The sequence below is a fragment of the Echinops telfairi genome, unplaced genomic scaffold (assembly GCF_000313985.2).
Source record: "Echinops telfairi isolate 266 unplaced genomic scaffold, ASM31398v2 ScPeMD7_2;HRSCAF=8, whole genome shotgun sequence".
Lineage (NCBI taxonomy): Eukaryota > Metazoa > Chordata > Mammalia > Afrosoricida > Tenrecidae > Echinops > Echinops telfairi.
The window spans coordinates 74,819,238-74,833,747 of NW_022103898.1; the positions used below are offsets into that span (position 1 = coordinate 74,819,238).

The following is a 14,510-nucleotide window of genomic DNA, read 5'->3' on the forward strand; positions in this document are numbered from 1 at the left end:
CCCCACTCGGCAGGCAGCCTGTTCCTTTACTGAGGAGAGTCATGAGTGGGAAGCGCTCTGGTCTCAGGCCTCAGTGATTCAGAGATGCTCCCCCCAGAGCAGTGTGTCAAGCTGCACAGACACCTAAGCCCAGTGACCGGATTCCCCTAAGGGGATATATGCTTTGGGTAGTTGATGCAAACTGGAAGTTGGAGACAAAAATTAGTCTGAAAGCCTATGAAGGCCAAAAGACAAAGGTGAAACAGTGAGTTTCTTAACTGCCCTTGGGCTTCAGGATTGGCTGAGTGTAACTGACCACATTGCTGTGGAGGTGGGAGTCAGTGGAAGCAAAGGTATTGAGGCTGTGGGCTACCCCACTGCCACTCACCACTGCAGGACTCCTTCACTTTCCGGTATCCCTTTGGTGGTCATTCTTAAGGGCCATGAAGCCTTAGCTTCACATTCTGGGCGGTTGGTATCTGTCTCCCGTTTTTCTTTTCTGTTTTGTTCACATTCCACATGGTAAGAAAAGACTTCTGGATCTGAGCTAGGAAGTGGACCAGCTGGTGGGTCTCCCAAGGAGCAATGCACGCAGAGACAATAGCTTTCCTGACCAAAGCTGAGCCAGCTCTTCAGCAAGCTTCACGAGGGAGCCCTCAGAAAGATCAGAGAGGTTGTAGGTAAACCAGGAGTATTCACTCATCAATCAAATTCAAATCCTGAAAGGGAATTCACTGCCCCCATCCCCACCCTGCCTTTAGCTCCAGTAACCATTACACTTAGAATTCCAGAAGTCATCAGCTAAGGTCCTTTGGAATTTACAAATCCATCAACCTAGACCTTGAGGAAATTACCAAACTGATCCTGATCACCCACCAAGTGGGTCAGAACAGAGCAGAAGCCTTTCGCAAAGGCTTTTTCTTGTAGGCGTCTCCTGGGCTAGCACCTGGCTCTGTCTTCACTTGAAGTTCATGGAGCAGGTGATCCTCGCCAGTGATGTCCATGTGCTGCTGCAGCAGAGTGCACCCAGTCACCGCTTCCAAGAAGGTGTACGCAGCCCCAAAGTGGGTATAAAAGGATAGTGGAGATCCTCCCCCAGGCGAATGTGGCAAAATCATCATTGAACCAGAATTGACAACTGTGGGAGATCTCATGGGTGATGATATCAGGAGTGGCAAAATTCAGATCAGGGTTCTCCATTCTTCAAAAAAGAAATGATGATCGTATGAAAATCACACTCTACCTTCCCCAGGCATAGTGTCTGAAAAGCATGTCGCCTGGTGCCCAAAATTCTATCGCATCGCTGTACTCATCTTTGGCAGCCTCAGTCCGGCAGGGCTCAGCCCACACAGGGCTCCAACTTCGGCCAAAACTAGCTCTCTGACAGCCAAAGCTATCAGGAAGGAGGGGACGAACTGACACCTCTGGAAGAACTTCCTTGGACCTCCCCGCGCTCAGGTGTTAGCACTCCTCACAGCTGTGAAGCCATCTGGGGCCTCGGTAAGGGTTGAGTATTTGTATTTCACAGCAGGAGTATGGAAATGGGAAGAAGGCCCAGTTTATGCAAGGCTCCAACTTGGGTATAGACAAAGGGTTTCTTCTTTCCTGCTGTCTGCTCAGAAGTCAGCCAGCAAACCTCCAGTCCCTCCCAGACATGGTAGGGGTGCAGCACCTGGAATGGTTGCCAGCAGCAGGGCAGCAGGAAGGACCTGCACAGGATTTGGCCTTGGGCAAGGTGTGGAAGTCACTGGCTCTGCCAGCTCCTCCTCTAAGCCAAGCCTCTCCTCTCTGGCAGCGGTGCCACTGATGGCCCTGGCACGGGTCTGGGTCAAACAGCAGCTCAGTGGCGCCCCAAGCACTAGGCAGCTCTGGTCCCTACTCAGAAACCTCTAAGACCCCGGAAGGTGGGGACTGGGTCTACAGATTCAAGTGTAAGTAAACGTGCCATCTGGAGGCCTGAAATGTGAGGCCACGCCCCATCCAGAACCTGCGCAAGTGCAGCACTTTGTTACCTGCCACACAGCCGCAGTTCGCCACTGTCATGGACAGCTTTGCGTTCTTTTGATAATCAACTCTCACCCTATCTCTTACTTTCAAGAATTATTATTAAAAGTTAACCATGACTGCTTTAAAGATTTTTTATCTGCACATAAATTTTACTTTGATGATTCACACACCTAAAAAAATGTTTGGCCAAAATGTTTCACCAAAAAATGGACCCTCTCTGACTTATGAAAATAGCAGCATTTTGAATGCAGATACTATTGACTGAATCAAGGTTCCATGGTCTTCATGTGGAAACTGGTGACAGTTTAGACTGCGGGAGATGCAGAACTGCCAGGAACCAAAACTAACTGTGACTGAAAGAATCACTACACAGTTTATAATTAAAAAAAAAATTGCTAGTGTTCAGTGTCCCATTTTCTAGATTTAAGAAACTAATTTTCTTGTCCCTCTTTAATATCATAATCAGTTCACTTTGTAACTAAAACTGCTATTCTGGCTACAGAATATCCTATGGCAAAGGATTTTCTCATCTCCTGACACTTTCTTTTGGACAGAGCTAAACAACACACCTTAGTTATGTGGCTCTAACTTTTGGCATGGGCTCCCACGTGTACTCTAGGATTGACTTGGAACCAACATTGAATATTAACTGACTTCTTCAAATGGTATCCCCCCTTTAATCCTGATCTATATTTCGATGGTATAAGCAATGGCTTCTACTTTTGTACATCAACTAGGATTAGAGAATGTTATGGCAGGTGTCAAAGTTCTGGCAAAATACATTCAGATTATTTTAAATGAATCCTCCCATTGACTCAAATAATTGAACACAGAAATGGCTATGTTGAGAGTATTTCTTCAAAACCAAATAGCCCTCAATCTCCTTACTACTACACAAAGAGGCACTTGTGCCATGATTAAAGCTGATTTCTGTGTTTCTATTTTTGATAGTAGTGTTAATAGCACTCACTATGCTTCTCATAGGCAAGGCACAGTGTTGAATATCAATAATTTTATTCCCTCTTTAATTGATATTTTCAGTGATTGGCTTAGCTCTCAGAGTGAATAATGGAAGAAAATGTTCATTTATTTTGGCTTGTTTCAATTCATCTCTATATCTTAGAGCAGATAAGGAAAGAAGAGTTTAATTTACTTTGGTTTGTTTCTCTTCATATTTATAACTGTAAAATATTGTTTTTCTGTAATCAAATACTGTGTTTCTATGGAATGTTGGGCACCCAAACCAATTTACCACCTAGGTAAACTGATGTTAATCACTCATGCTTTTCAGCAAATAATAAAAATAAAAATAATAATAATGGCATTTAACGTACAAGTAATGTTCTTCAGTCTGGCAAAGGAGTTCCTTGAAATTGTCCTAACCTTCCACCTTGAGGAAAAACCTTGAAACTGAAATGACTCACCCTGAGGATGAGGTCTCCTAACATAGCAAGAGGGAGAAAGTACGCATGACACTGAAATAAGTTAAACGATAGAATAATCAATAGCAAGAAGTCAAAGTCCTTTTGGTATAAAAGTTGTTCCTTTCGTAGGTGATCCATGCCTTCTAATGGAGGCTTACTAAAACAGGGGGAAATGTACTAATGGAAGCTAAAACCAATACGGAGTCTCTTATGCTAAGCTGGAAGAGCAAGGCAGCTCCCTGGTTTCACAGGGCAAAAGTTAAAGAGGCTAAATAACTAACTTTAAGAAGTTGTAATTAGCGCATTCCTGTAGATTTATGTATAGTCAACAATCCTTACTCTTTAACTTCTTCTTCTAAGAAAGACAGACAACTGGTTTTCTGCCGCCACTCAGCAGGCACAACTCCCATACACGCCCCACCCAACCCCAAACTATGTTTGTCTTAAGTAAATGAATATTTCAGAGAATAAAAGATTGCAAAGACATTTTAGTGATGCCCCCACCCCCCCACCTCACAAAAAATGCAACTAACATCACCCAGACCTTTTAGAGCAGCGGTTCTCAACCTGTGGACTGCGACCCCTTTGGGGGTCAAACGACCCTTTCACAGGGGTTGCCCGATTCATAACAGTAGCAAAATTACAGTTATGAAGTAGCAACAAAAATAACTTGATGGTTGGGTGGTCACCACAACATTAGGAGCTTTATTAAAGGGTCGTGGTATTAGAAAGGTTGAGAAACACTGTCTTAAAGTCTGTTTGTTCCCCTCTGAGTTCATTAACTCTGATGCTGAAACATTTGGGGAGGAACACAAATTTTCTGCTATGTCCCCAATTTATGAATTATTGGTTGAATAATACTTCTCTATATTAAGTAGACCTTATAATGGTTATGCATTAGGATCCTAACTGCAAGGTTAGTAGTTAAAAACCAGTAGCCTCTGTTGAAGAAAGAGGAGGCTTTCTACTCCCGAAACAGTTACCGTCGCAGAAACCCACAGGGGCAGTTCTAACCTGTCCGACAGGGTGCCAAGGAGTCAGAACTGACTCAATGCCAGTGAGTTCGGTGGTTTTGCTTTTGTAAACTGTAGTTTTTAACTTTATTTCATTCTGATAAATTATTTGACACTTGAATCTGTCAAATCCTTAATAGTCTTTGTCACATCACCTTTTAGAGAGGAGGCACTGAGGATCAAGAAATGAACATGTTTTCTGTGACCAGAATTAGGATTTGAACATACTTCTGCCTAGTTCCTGAAACCTGATTCTTGATCTATTTGTACACACATTATTGTGACTTTTCTACCTTTACTACCAATAACAATAACAATTATTGCTATTGTGTATCATCGAGTGGGTTCCAGCACATAACAACCCGACAGGACACTGTAGACCCTACCTCATAGGGTTTCGTAGCTGGAATTTTGATGGGAACCAGCTCTTGATGGTGCTGCAAATTAAGCATGGGGCTGCTAACTTCAAGGTTAGTGGTGCAAAGCTACCAGTGGCTCCATGGGAGAAAGATTAAGCTGTCTCCTCCCATAAAGATGTATAGTCTAAGAAACCCTGTATAGAATCAGTATGGGTAAGGAAGCGATTCATTGGCCATGGGTTTGGTTAAGGAGTTTCCTTGTCTTCGGAGGAGCCGGTAGGTTTAACCTGCCAACCTTGTAGTTATTAAACAAGTTAGGTGAAGAAGAAGCTATTTCCTTTTACATAGAACTAGGTGGATACCCTGGAATAATATGAAAAGAAAGAAAACAAAGGAATGGGAACTATTTTCTTATACACAGCTACTATTCTTTTATAAGCAACTAATATGCACCCGACATTGTGGTCAGTGCTCATGAATGAATTCTTATTCCATTTTATAGCATTGGAGACCTGGATTTGAATCTTGAATGTCTCTCATTAGCTGTTTGAACTTCATAAATCTGTTCTCGGCAAGTCAGCTCTGACTCTGGGGGATCCCATGTGTGTCCGAGCAGAATGGTGCTCCATAGGATATACCATGAACTGATATTTTTTCTGACTTGGGTTGCCATACCTTTCTTCTAAGGGGCCTCTGAGGACACTGAGCCCGTCAACTTTTCCTTTAGCAGTCCGGCTCAATAACAATTAGGACCACCACTCAGAATCTCTCGGTTCTTAATTGCAGAATAAATAGTAGCAACCTGACTATTGTGCCTAGGAGATAGTGAATGATCCAAATAAGTAATCGATAAAAGAGCATTGCATTATTTATGCAACATACAAAGCAAAGAATATAAAAATATTGTTGGTATATTATGCATCATATTTTTCCTATTTCACTATATGCAAATAGGGAATAAAACATGAAAGCTTTAACTGAAGAACACATCACTTCTTCCTCGCGTTGCTCCAGGTTGTTACAGTAACTCAGCCTTTTACTGGGAGTCCTGAATGACCCACAATGGGGACTGTAGTCAGTGGACTGTACTATCTTCTAAAACTTGGCCATCATTTCTCTGAGATGACAACTGGGAAGGAACTGGGGACCAAATCATTCACAGAATATTTTCTAATTCTTTCCCTTTAGAGAGGTCTAGATGCAATGACATTTTCTAGCAAGTAGAAATAATGAATGATTACCAGGGTTAAAGCATTTAGCTTCTTGGCTTTCCCCAAATGTAATTTTCCCTCATGCTTTTCCTACATGCAATGGAAATTGAGTTGAATTATTCTTTACACCAAAGTGGGAAATGTAGCCCCAATTTTAATGCTAAGGTATATGAAAAAATAAACTATAAATAGATTTCCTTTTGAGGTTTTCCTTTCCCCCCCCCCATTTATTGAGTGAACCAGAGCAGTCACTTTTACTTCATGAGATATAACATAATTATGATAGAAAAAGTTTTTTCTGATAAACTGATTAAACTTCAACTATACAAAATCAGTACAATTCTGAATTCTCAAACTCTCTCTGTTAATCAAGTGTATATTCTCTGCAACAACTAAAAATCTAAAATATCCTTAAACTCATTACCCAAAGCTCAAGAGTATGTTAATGAATAACATTAGCAGAGAGATGTTTGTAGAAGCTCTCTTATCTCTGGAGAGATATGAAAGCTAGGTGGGTGGGAAACATTAAAGCATGTAATGTGGAACATAGTAAAAGAAAACCAAGATACAGAATCCATACTAAATAGAGAGAAATAAAGCTTGTCTCACTTTGTGGCTATTTTCAGAGAATGGAGATTTTACTAGGAGGAAGGAAAACATGTCTAATCCCACTTTCATCACATGGCTACAGAACATTTCCTTTATATTATTGAATATCATGAAAGTCCTAACTGACAACAATAAGGAATACCCAAGTTTAAAAATTAAATAATTTTACTCCTCATGTGCACACTGTTAGTTTCCTGAAGCCAGTAGTCTGAAAATCTAGTATCGTAAAGTAAACTCTCCCACCCAACCAAGACACACACACACACACACACACACACACACACCTGCCTACTGAGAATACATCTCTGAAAGTTAGACAGCAACCTTAAACAGGTTAGATGTGACCACACACACACCAAAAAGATCAAAAATGATTTCGCTGAGTTGATTATGCATTTGTCAGGAGTATGTGCTTCTATCCCAGGGAAGCACCAAGTAAAAAAGTGAAAGATGTTGACACTTTGGCATGTAAGGCCAGAGGTTCATTTCTTAATATGCCTTTGGGGTTCATTATCAAAGCTTGAATTGAATGGCTATGGTACATTAGCTGAGCTATCTAGCATTCTTCTGAAAACGAGCAGATCCGTGTTCAAAATTGGCTATCGTGAGGTGTTTCTCATCAATAAATGGATAAATGACTATCAACTGCCTCTGTGATTCCCACAGAATGGAAAACTGCTTACTTTGGACCATTTTGGGATAATTCTAGAAAATTACAATGATTTTCTAGGACCATACATCTGATGAAGTTCTGAGAGAGTGATTACATTGTCAGTTTTTTACTCTGGAATTCATTAGAAGGAAGCCAAGCCGTCTGTCAACAATTAAAATAGTTCTGTGTTGTTGTAGCAATCAGTGCAGGGCCAATGTCTTTGGTTGACTTTATAACTGAGACAATATAAGCCCCATTGAATGCAGTTGTTATGATAAAAAAGCTCATCTACAGAAAGGTGGAATTCGACACCATGCACACATCCCAAGCCAGTCTCAACTCGGTCTGCCATTTTAACAGTAAATGTATCAGACGGCTGAATATTTTATTGTTGTCTAACCACCAAGGATATTGTGCAGACAGGTAAGATATTTTAATTTGCCCCCCTCTGGTGACTAGAGGGCCCATCCATGTCAGGAACGGCACAGTGAAGTTGTAAAGTAAAAAATTCATTTGCATCTCTACAGCAGAAAGCATCCGTGGCTGCCAAGGGTCTCTGCATTTAAATTCTTCAGAGTCAAGGTTGCTTGTTCTTGCAAAGGACAGACATTAGTGTCTGCCTCGCCTCTGAAAGTCATCTTTGTTGGATATCAGTGAGGGCTGGATTAAAAAATAAATTAATATATATATATATATCTCACTATGCTAGTAAGAAAAACAAGTGGATTAAAGAAGGAGGGCTGTCCAGAATGCACAGTGCATTCTCCAGGAACGGAAGGAATTGCATTCAATTAGACATGTAAACATGTCGGTCATCCTAGCGTTGTTTACCAAAAATGAATCGCTCTTCGTTTTCTGAAAGGAAACAACGACATGTGTTCTGTGTTTGCAAAGGCTGTAAAGCCTCAAGCTGAGGCCACTTCCAGCCCCCGGAGACGCTGCTCACGCTGAGTCACGCTCTGGCGGAGGCCTTTCCAGCAGGGTAACCGTGGGCTGGGAGGCAGCAGAGTTGTTGAGCAAATTCATGGTGATGCTCCGGGAGCATCCGTCTCTAACCCTGTGCCAAAGTCAGGTCCCCGATCCCTTCCTCTGTGTCAAATGGCAGATGTGTTCTCACTGGTAAAGGTCAGTCGCCATGGCAACAGATCCAACTCTTACCTCTGGAGAGAAATCTGGAAACAAGTTTGGACACTTCCCATTGGCTAAGGAAGGTCAATTGAGCTGGGCAACCTGCCCAGATTGTGTTTGGCCATGACCGGCAGAGACAGAATCCTGCACGGATTTCTCGACAGCAAAGCCATGAAGACAAATTCTTCTGTCCTGGAAATACCAATTTTCCAAAAAGTCAATACCATTATATTTCTGGTCCCTGAGGCAGAATACACTTCCGGCAATGTTTTTAAAAGCATTGGGTTGAAAGAAAATGGCACAAGCCAGTGAAAAACAGTACAACGGGGGTCCAAGCTTCCAAGCGTCTTTCTAGCCATAACTTCAGATGAAGATAAGTGTGCTGGGGCGGGAGGAAGGAGGACCACACCTGTAGGAACTGGAGGAATTTGCTAAGAGATTAGTTTTAGCCATGAGGTTCCTAAGTCCCCTTGGCTAAAGAATTAGAATATCTGTGATAGAAGGAAAGCAATGTCTATAAAGCACTTTCTAGATTATCTGACCTGTCAAGTAGGGCAGACATTATCTGCACTTTTACCTGTGCTCCTAAGGACATTACCTAAGGCAGATTTCTAACATCTGGGAAGCTTTTTAGAAACACAAGTTCCTAAACCTTTCCCTGACCCACAAAATCAATGTCTCCAAAAGCTAAAGAAACTCTAGAATTTAAAAAATATACCTCTTCATTCTCCGCAGGTTCTTCTCTCGTGTAGCAGTCATTGGTCAGAAACAAAATCTAAGTTCCTCCAGGAAAGCCACGGAAACTTACCTACAAGCCACTGAAACTGATTTGTTTTGTCTTGCATTTCAATTGTGCTCACACACTAACTGCATGGGGAATAATGAATCCGAAAATGTGTATTTTTATTGTCTAAGTAAATCACTAGGTTATTAAAGTTCGAATTCTGTACCTAAAAAATAAAATTTTCCAGTATTTTGCTCTACTTCCTAGAGGGAAAAAAGGAAGTATCTGTTTCTGAAAGTATCGAGTAATGTGATTAATAATACAATTCAAACGTTTTCACGTGTCAGCAATTTCAGTGCAACTCTAGCTCCTAGTAATCAGTGCTTTTGAACCTCATTTAGTTAAGAGTGCTAATTTGGACCCATGTCTTGTTGAGCTTCATTAATTAACTTGTCACCGTGTATTTAAGAAGTTCACAATTTATCTACGATGGTAGGAAAACTGATGAACAGTGGCAAGCAAATTTACTGATAGTACTATGTCTGAGAAAGAAAAGCCCCCAAATTCAAATGTCTTTTAGAGAGGCTCCTTTCTTCAATACTAAGCAGGACAAAGACATGAGAAATAAAATCCATCTGGCTGAGGGAAACCATCAACATGAGGTCATTATGGTGTTCAATGAATTCATGATCATGTGGCTAATTACAGAGCATGACGAACAAAGGAAATCATCATAAAATCATGACGGGTGGTCGAGCAATTCATCACTGACCAAAGCAAGGCTACTAAACCAGGAAAGGAACCCTAATTGGGATCCATACACTACTGCAGATTAGGTAAGTGCACAGGATTGACTCTGTGCCTCTGACCACCTTGGTTCCCGTGATCATGTGGCCCTGATACCCCAATTTCTATTAAAGGCATATTCAGGCAAATTCCTGGACTGATTCAAAACACACACAAACTGCCACTGAGTCGATTCCAGCTGATAGTGACCATATAGGAAAAGATAGAACTGCTCCTTAGGGGAAGACAGCTTCAGTTTCCTCCCAAGGAGCGGCTAGAGGAGCCCTGGTGCTAGTGGCTAGGGGAGTTGTAACGTACTTTCATGTGCACCCTGTCCAAGGTTGCGTTTGAAAATGTTTAACTGCTGGACGACTAAGTGAAAGGTTGCCTCTGGGTCAGACACACCCAGGGCAGCTCAGAAGTAAGGTGCTGTAAGCTGTAAGTTCACAGCTTTGAAAACTTTGGGGAGCAATTCTACTCTGCACTCATGGGGTCACCATGAGTCAGAATCCACACAACACCTTTTGAGAGGAGTCCCCTGAGGGATGTAAATCGTTAGTGTTCAGCAGCCAGTCAAAAGACGGGTGCTTTGAGTCCCACCCAGAGGGACCTTAGAAGAAAGGCCAGGCAGTGTACTTTAAAAAGCAATAACAAAACACACAAACAAAATGCTATAAAGTAGAATTCTACTGGGACACATGTGGGGTCTCCATGAGTCAGAAACAACTAGGTAAGAAAAAAAAGGGTTAGGAACAGTCTAAATTTGGCAGACGTAAGTCTGTTTGTTTTCTTTTTGAAGATCCCAGTCTGTAGCGACAGAAGGGGAAGGAAAAAAAAGCAAAACTGTTGTCAAGGCAATTCCAACTCATTGTCACCGTATGTGACAGTCAAACTGCCAGGCAATCATACCTCTCTCCCAGTGAATGGCTGGTGCATTTGAAACACTCACGGTTCAGTTAGGAGCTGAGCACTTAACCACTGGCCCACTGAGCTTTTAATCAGATAGCCTTCCCACTTGTAATAGAAAACTCAAAGCTCAAATTCACCGCCAAGGAGTAGATTCCGATGCACCCTATGGGACAGGGTAGATGGAACTGCACTGGTGGGTTTCCAAGACCATCGCTCTTTATAGGAGCAGAAAGCCTCATCTTTCTCCAGCAGAGAGGCTGGTAGTTTCAAATTGCTGACCTTGCAGTTAGCAGCCCAAGGGATAACCACTAAGCCACCAGGGTGCCCTCCCAGTAACAGAGATGAAGCTAAATGACAAGCTGGGGATATATAAATGAATCTTAGATTCCGAGACGGAGATGCTGAAAGGGCTGAAGTTCTTTCCCTGGGCTTATTCCATCTGTAAAATCGGTTCTGGATAGCATCTTAGGGAAAGGGAAACTGAGTAATTAGATAATTAAAAAGCAAAAAATGTTTAATGTGTATTATGAATAATTTGTGACTGTTTAGCCCACATTCTCAGTTAAAGAAGTCATAATCTCTTTGCTGCACTTGTGCAGATATTGAGCTGATCTTTTTTGCCCTCCGTAGAAATTGTTGAAAAATCATTGAGAGATCTGGCTCAAGTCAGCACCAGGGCATTTTCTGCAGTCAAGGGGAGAAGCAGACCTTCTTCTGCCCTGGGGCATGTTTAGATAACAGAATCTATAGTAGAGAAAAATGTGGCTCCTAGTGAAAAATTATCTTTTTTGTCTCAAAAATCATTCCATAGCACAAGTGAATTTTCCCTGGTATTTTGGAAACCTGTGTTGTTATCACGTAAAAAATAAATGATTTTCTTACCCCTGTTTTTTTCCCCCTCTTTATTCTTTTCCTTTGTATTCCATCTTTAAAGGTGGATCTCTCAAATTTTTTATTAATATATAATTTGCTTCCTTTTGTCACTGTTTTGTTTAGTAGGTTTTTGTCACTACTTTATTTCATGTGGTTTCCAATGTACTCCCTTCTCTCGTAATTATTTTATTTAGATGCTTTTGAGACATCGCGCTTATTTTCCATGAGACATCACACGAACGATGCCCCATTAGTTGTTTCTCATACATAATCTTTTGTATATTGTTTGTTTCTCCATCCGGTGCTATTTTCATTTGCTCAGACATGTAAAATACCCCATCGATAAAATGTGAGAGGTAAAATGCCAAGCATTGGAAAAGTTCCCTCCCTCATCTGATGCCCTGTCCACCAGCACCCTTCCCTGTTCATCTCTGCGTTCACTGGCAAGAGTCATTAAAGGAACACCAAGGTTTAGTTAATGAACCAGTCAACTAGTACTTCCTTAAAGGCACAGTCACACTACATAGAAAATGTAGACGTTGACTATAAGAGCTCCCTTTGAGTGTGTGTGTGTGTGTGTATGTGTGTTGTGTTTTTTGCCTGAAAGATCATCTTCCACCAGAGATAATAAAGTATCTCTCTTCTGTACTTCGGAGTCTCTTCCTGACTCCAGTGCCTGGGACTAAGCACACATTCAGTGAATGTTTGTTGAATCTCCCCTGCTACAAAGGAATAACATGAACCTAATGGTGGAGACTTCTCCTCTTAAAGAAAGGACAGAGGTAAAATTATCATCAGTAGGATGAGCGATATATGCCAATATGTCACCATTTCAGGAGTTAGGAAAGTCTTCCTTGTGCTAACTTCATTCACTTCTATTTTATTGATATTATCTCAAATCAGGGGTCCTCAAACTATGGACCGTGGGCCACATGTGGCCCGCCAGGTGTTTTTGCCCCATTTTGCTTTTTACTTCAAAATAAGATATGTGCAGTGTGCATAGGGATTTGTCATAGTTTTTTTTTTAACTATAGTCCCGCCCTCCAACAGGTCTGAGGGACAGTGAACTGGCCCCCTGTTTAAAAAGTTTGAGGACCCCTGTCTCAAATCAATGACTCTATCTAACCACTTGCCTGCCATTTCTTTCTGGTGCTCTGGTAGTTACATAATCTGTTGTCAATGTAAGACTTAAGAGTGAAGGGGGGAATTTAGCCTGTCAGTCAGGTCACAGCTGGATGACCTCATTTGGACATGCTAAGGAGATAAATAGCTTGCTGGAGGTGGACACACACTTACTCCCTGCGAGACATTCCTTCTAACAAGATACATGGAGCTATGATAGAGCCCTGGGAGGTGGAAGAAGCCACATGGAGACCTTTTTCAGTGTTGAGATGCTTCTACCACCACTGGATCCACAAGACTTTCCACCCACTGGCCTGTGATCTTCTTGCATTCAGCATTATTGCATGGCTGTGTGAGTCTAAAGAGGAATTTATGGACTACTATTGGACATATGGGCTAATATTGGACTTATAGACTTGATCTGTACTGGGCTAAGATATTTTCTTAATGTACTCTTTTATATAAAGCTCTATCTTACCCATATATTAGTGTTTCCCTGGATTTGTTTCTCTAGTCTACCTGGACTAACACAGCTGCCTAATTATAGTATTTAAAATCCTTACCATATTTGAAATTTGCGTTTATCAAACTAGGAATACCTACCCAATTCACTAGTCAATACACGGTTTATCATTCCTTATTGTTTTAATTATGTAGCCCTGGTGGCGCAGTGATTATGCATTTGGACTGCTAAGCGCAAGATCAGCAGTTCAAAAGCATCAGAGCATCAGAAGATCAAAAGCAGCTGAACAAGAAGAGGCTTTCTACTCCTCTAAGAGTTACAGTCTTGGAAACCCACCTGAAGCATTTCTACCCTGTCCTATAGGGTTGAAATAATTCAATGGCAATTAGTTTGTTGTTTGTTTGGTTTTGTATCTTTTCAATTAGACTGTCTCTTCAAAGGACACTATCATTAACCTGTTTTTTTTTTTAATTGCAGAAAAAGCTGTCTTCCATGAGTAACATTTGTTTTCACTCACATTTTTCTATTGCCAAAGCACATTTTAAGGAATTTTACATTTAAAACTTTTTTTATCAATTTAAATTTACACTTTAAAGATTATCTTTAACTTCTAGGGGAAAAATATCAAAAATCCTTAACAAAATGGAACTGGATGGATTTGGGGGCTCTGCTCAAGCCCTCCCTCAATGCAAGAACACTTTGTTCTAACAATCCAGCATTCTGTGATGCTTACCTTCCCGACACGATTGCTGAAGACAAATGGGTGCATAAACAAATGTGGTAAAGCTGATGGTGCCCAGCTACCAAAAGATATGGCATCCGGGGTCTTAAAGGCTTGATGATAAACAAGCGGCCATCTCGCTCAGAAGCAACAAAGTCCACATGGAAGAAGCACACCAGCCTGTGTGATCATGAGGTGTCAATGGCATCAGGTAACAGGCATCAGAAGACCCAAAACAAAAAAAAACAACAACCATATTTTTGAGAATGAGGGGAGGGGTCAGAGCAGAAATCCAAAACCCATCTGTACACAATGGGACATCCCTCACAAAAAGGGTCACAAGGAGGGATGAGTCAAACAGGGTGTAGTATACCACCAATGAAACAATGAAATATTCCTGTGGGTCCTTGAGGCTTTCTCACCCCCCACTATCATGACCCCAACCCTGCCTTTCACTGTGGGATAGACCAGAATCCAGGTCAGATAAACCCCTCAGGAATAGAAATGGGAGAAGCAATACCAGGAGGGGG

At 41.5% G+C, this 14,510-nt stretch overlaps 1 pseudogene; it reads right to left on the reverse strand.

The window, feature by feature from the left end:
- Nucleotides 1-253: 253 nt before the first annotated feature.
- On the reverse strand, nucleotides 254-1,179 carry LOC115870559 (annotated as a pseudogene).
- Between the last annotated feature and the right edge of the window lie 13,331 nt (nucleotides 1,180-14,510).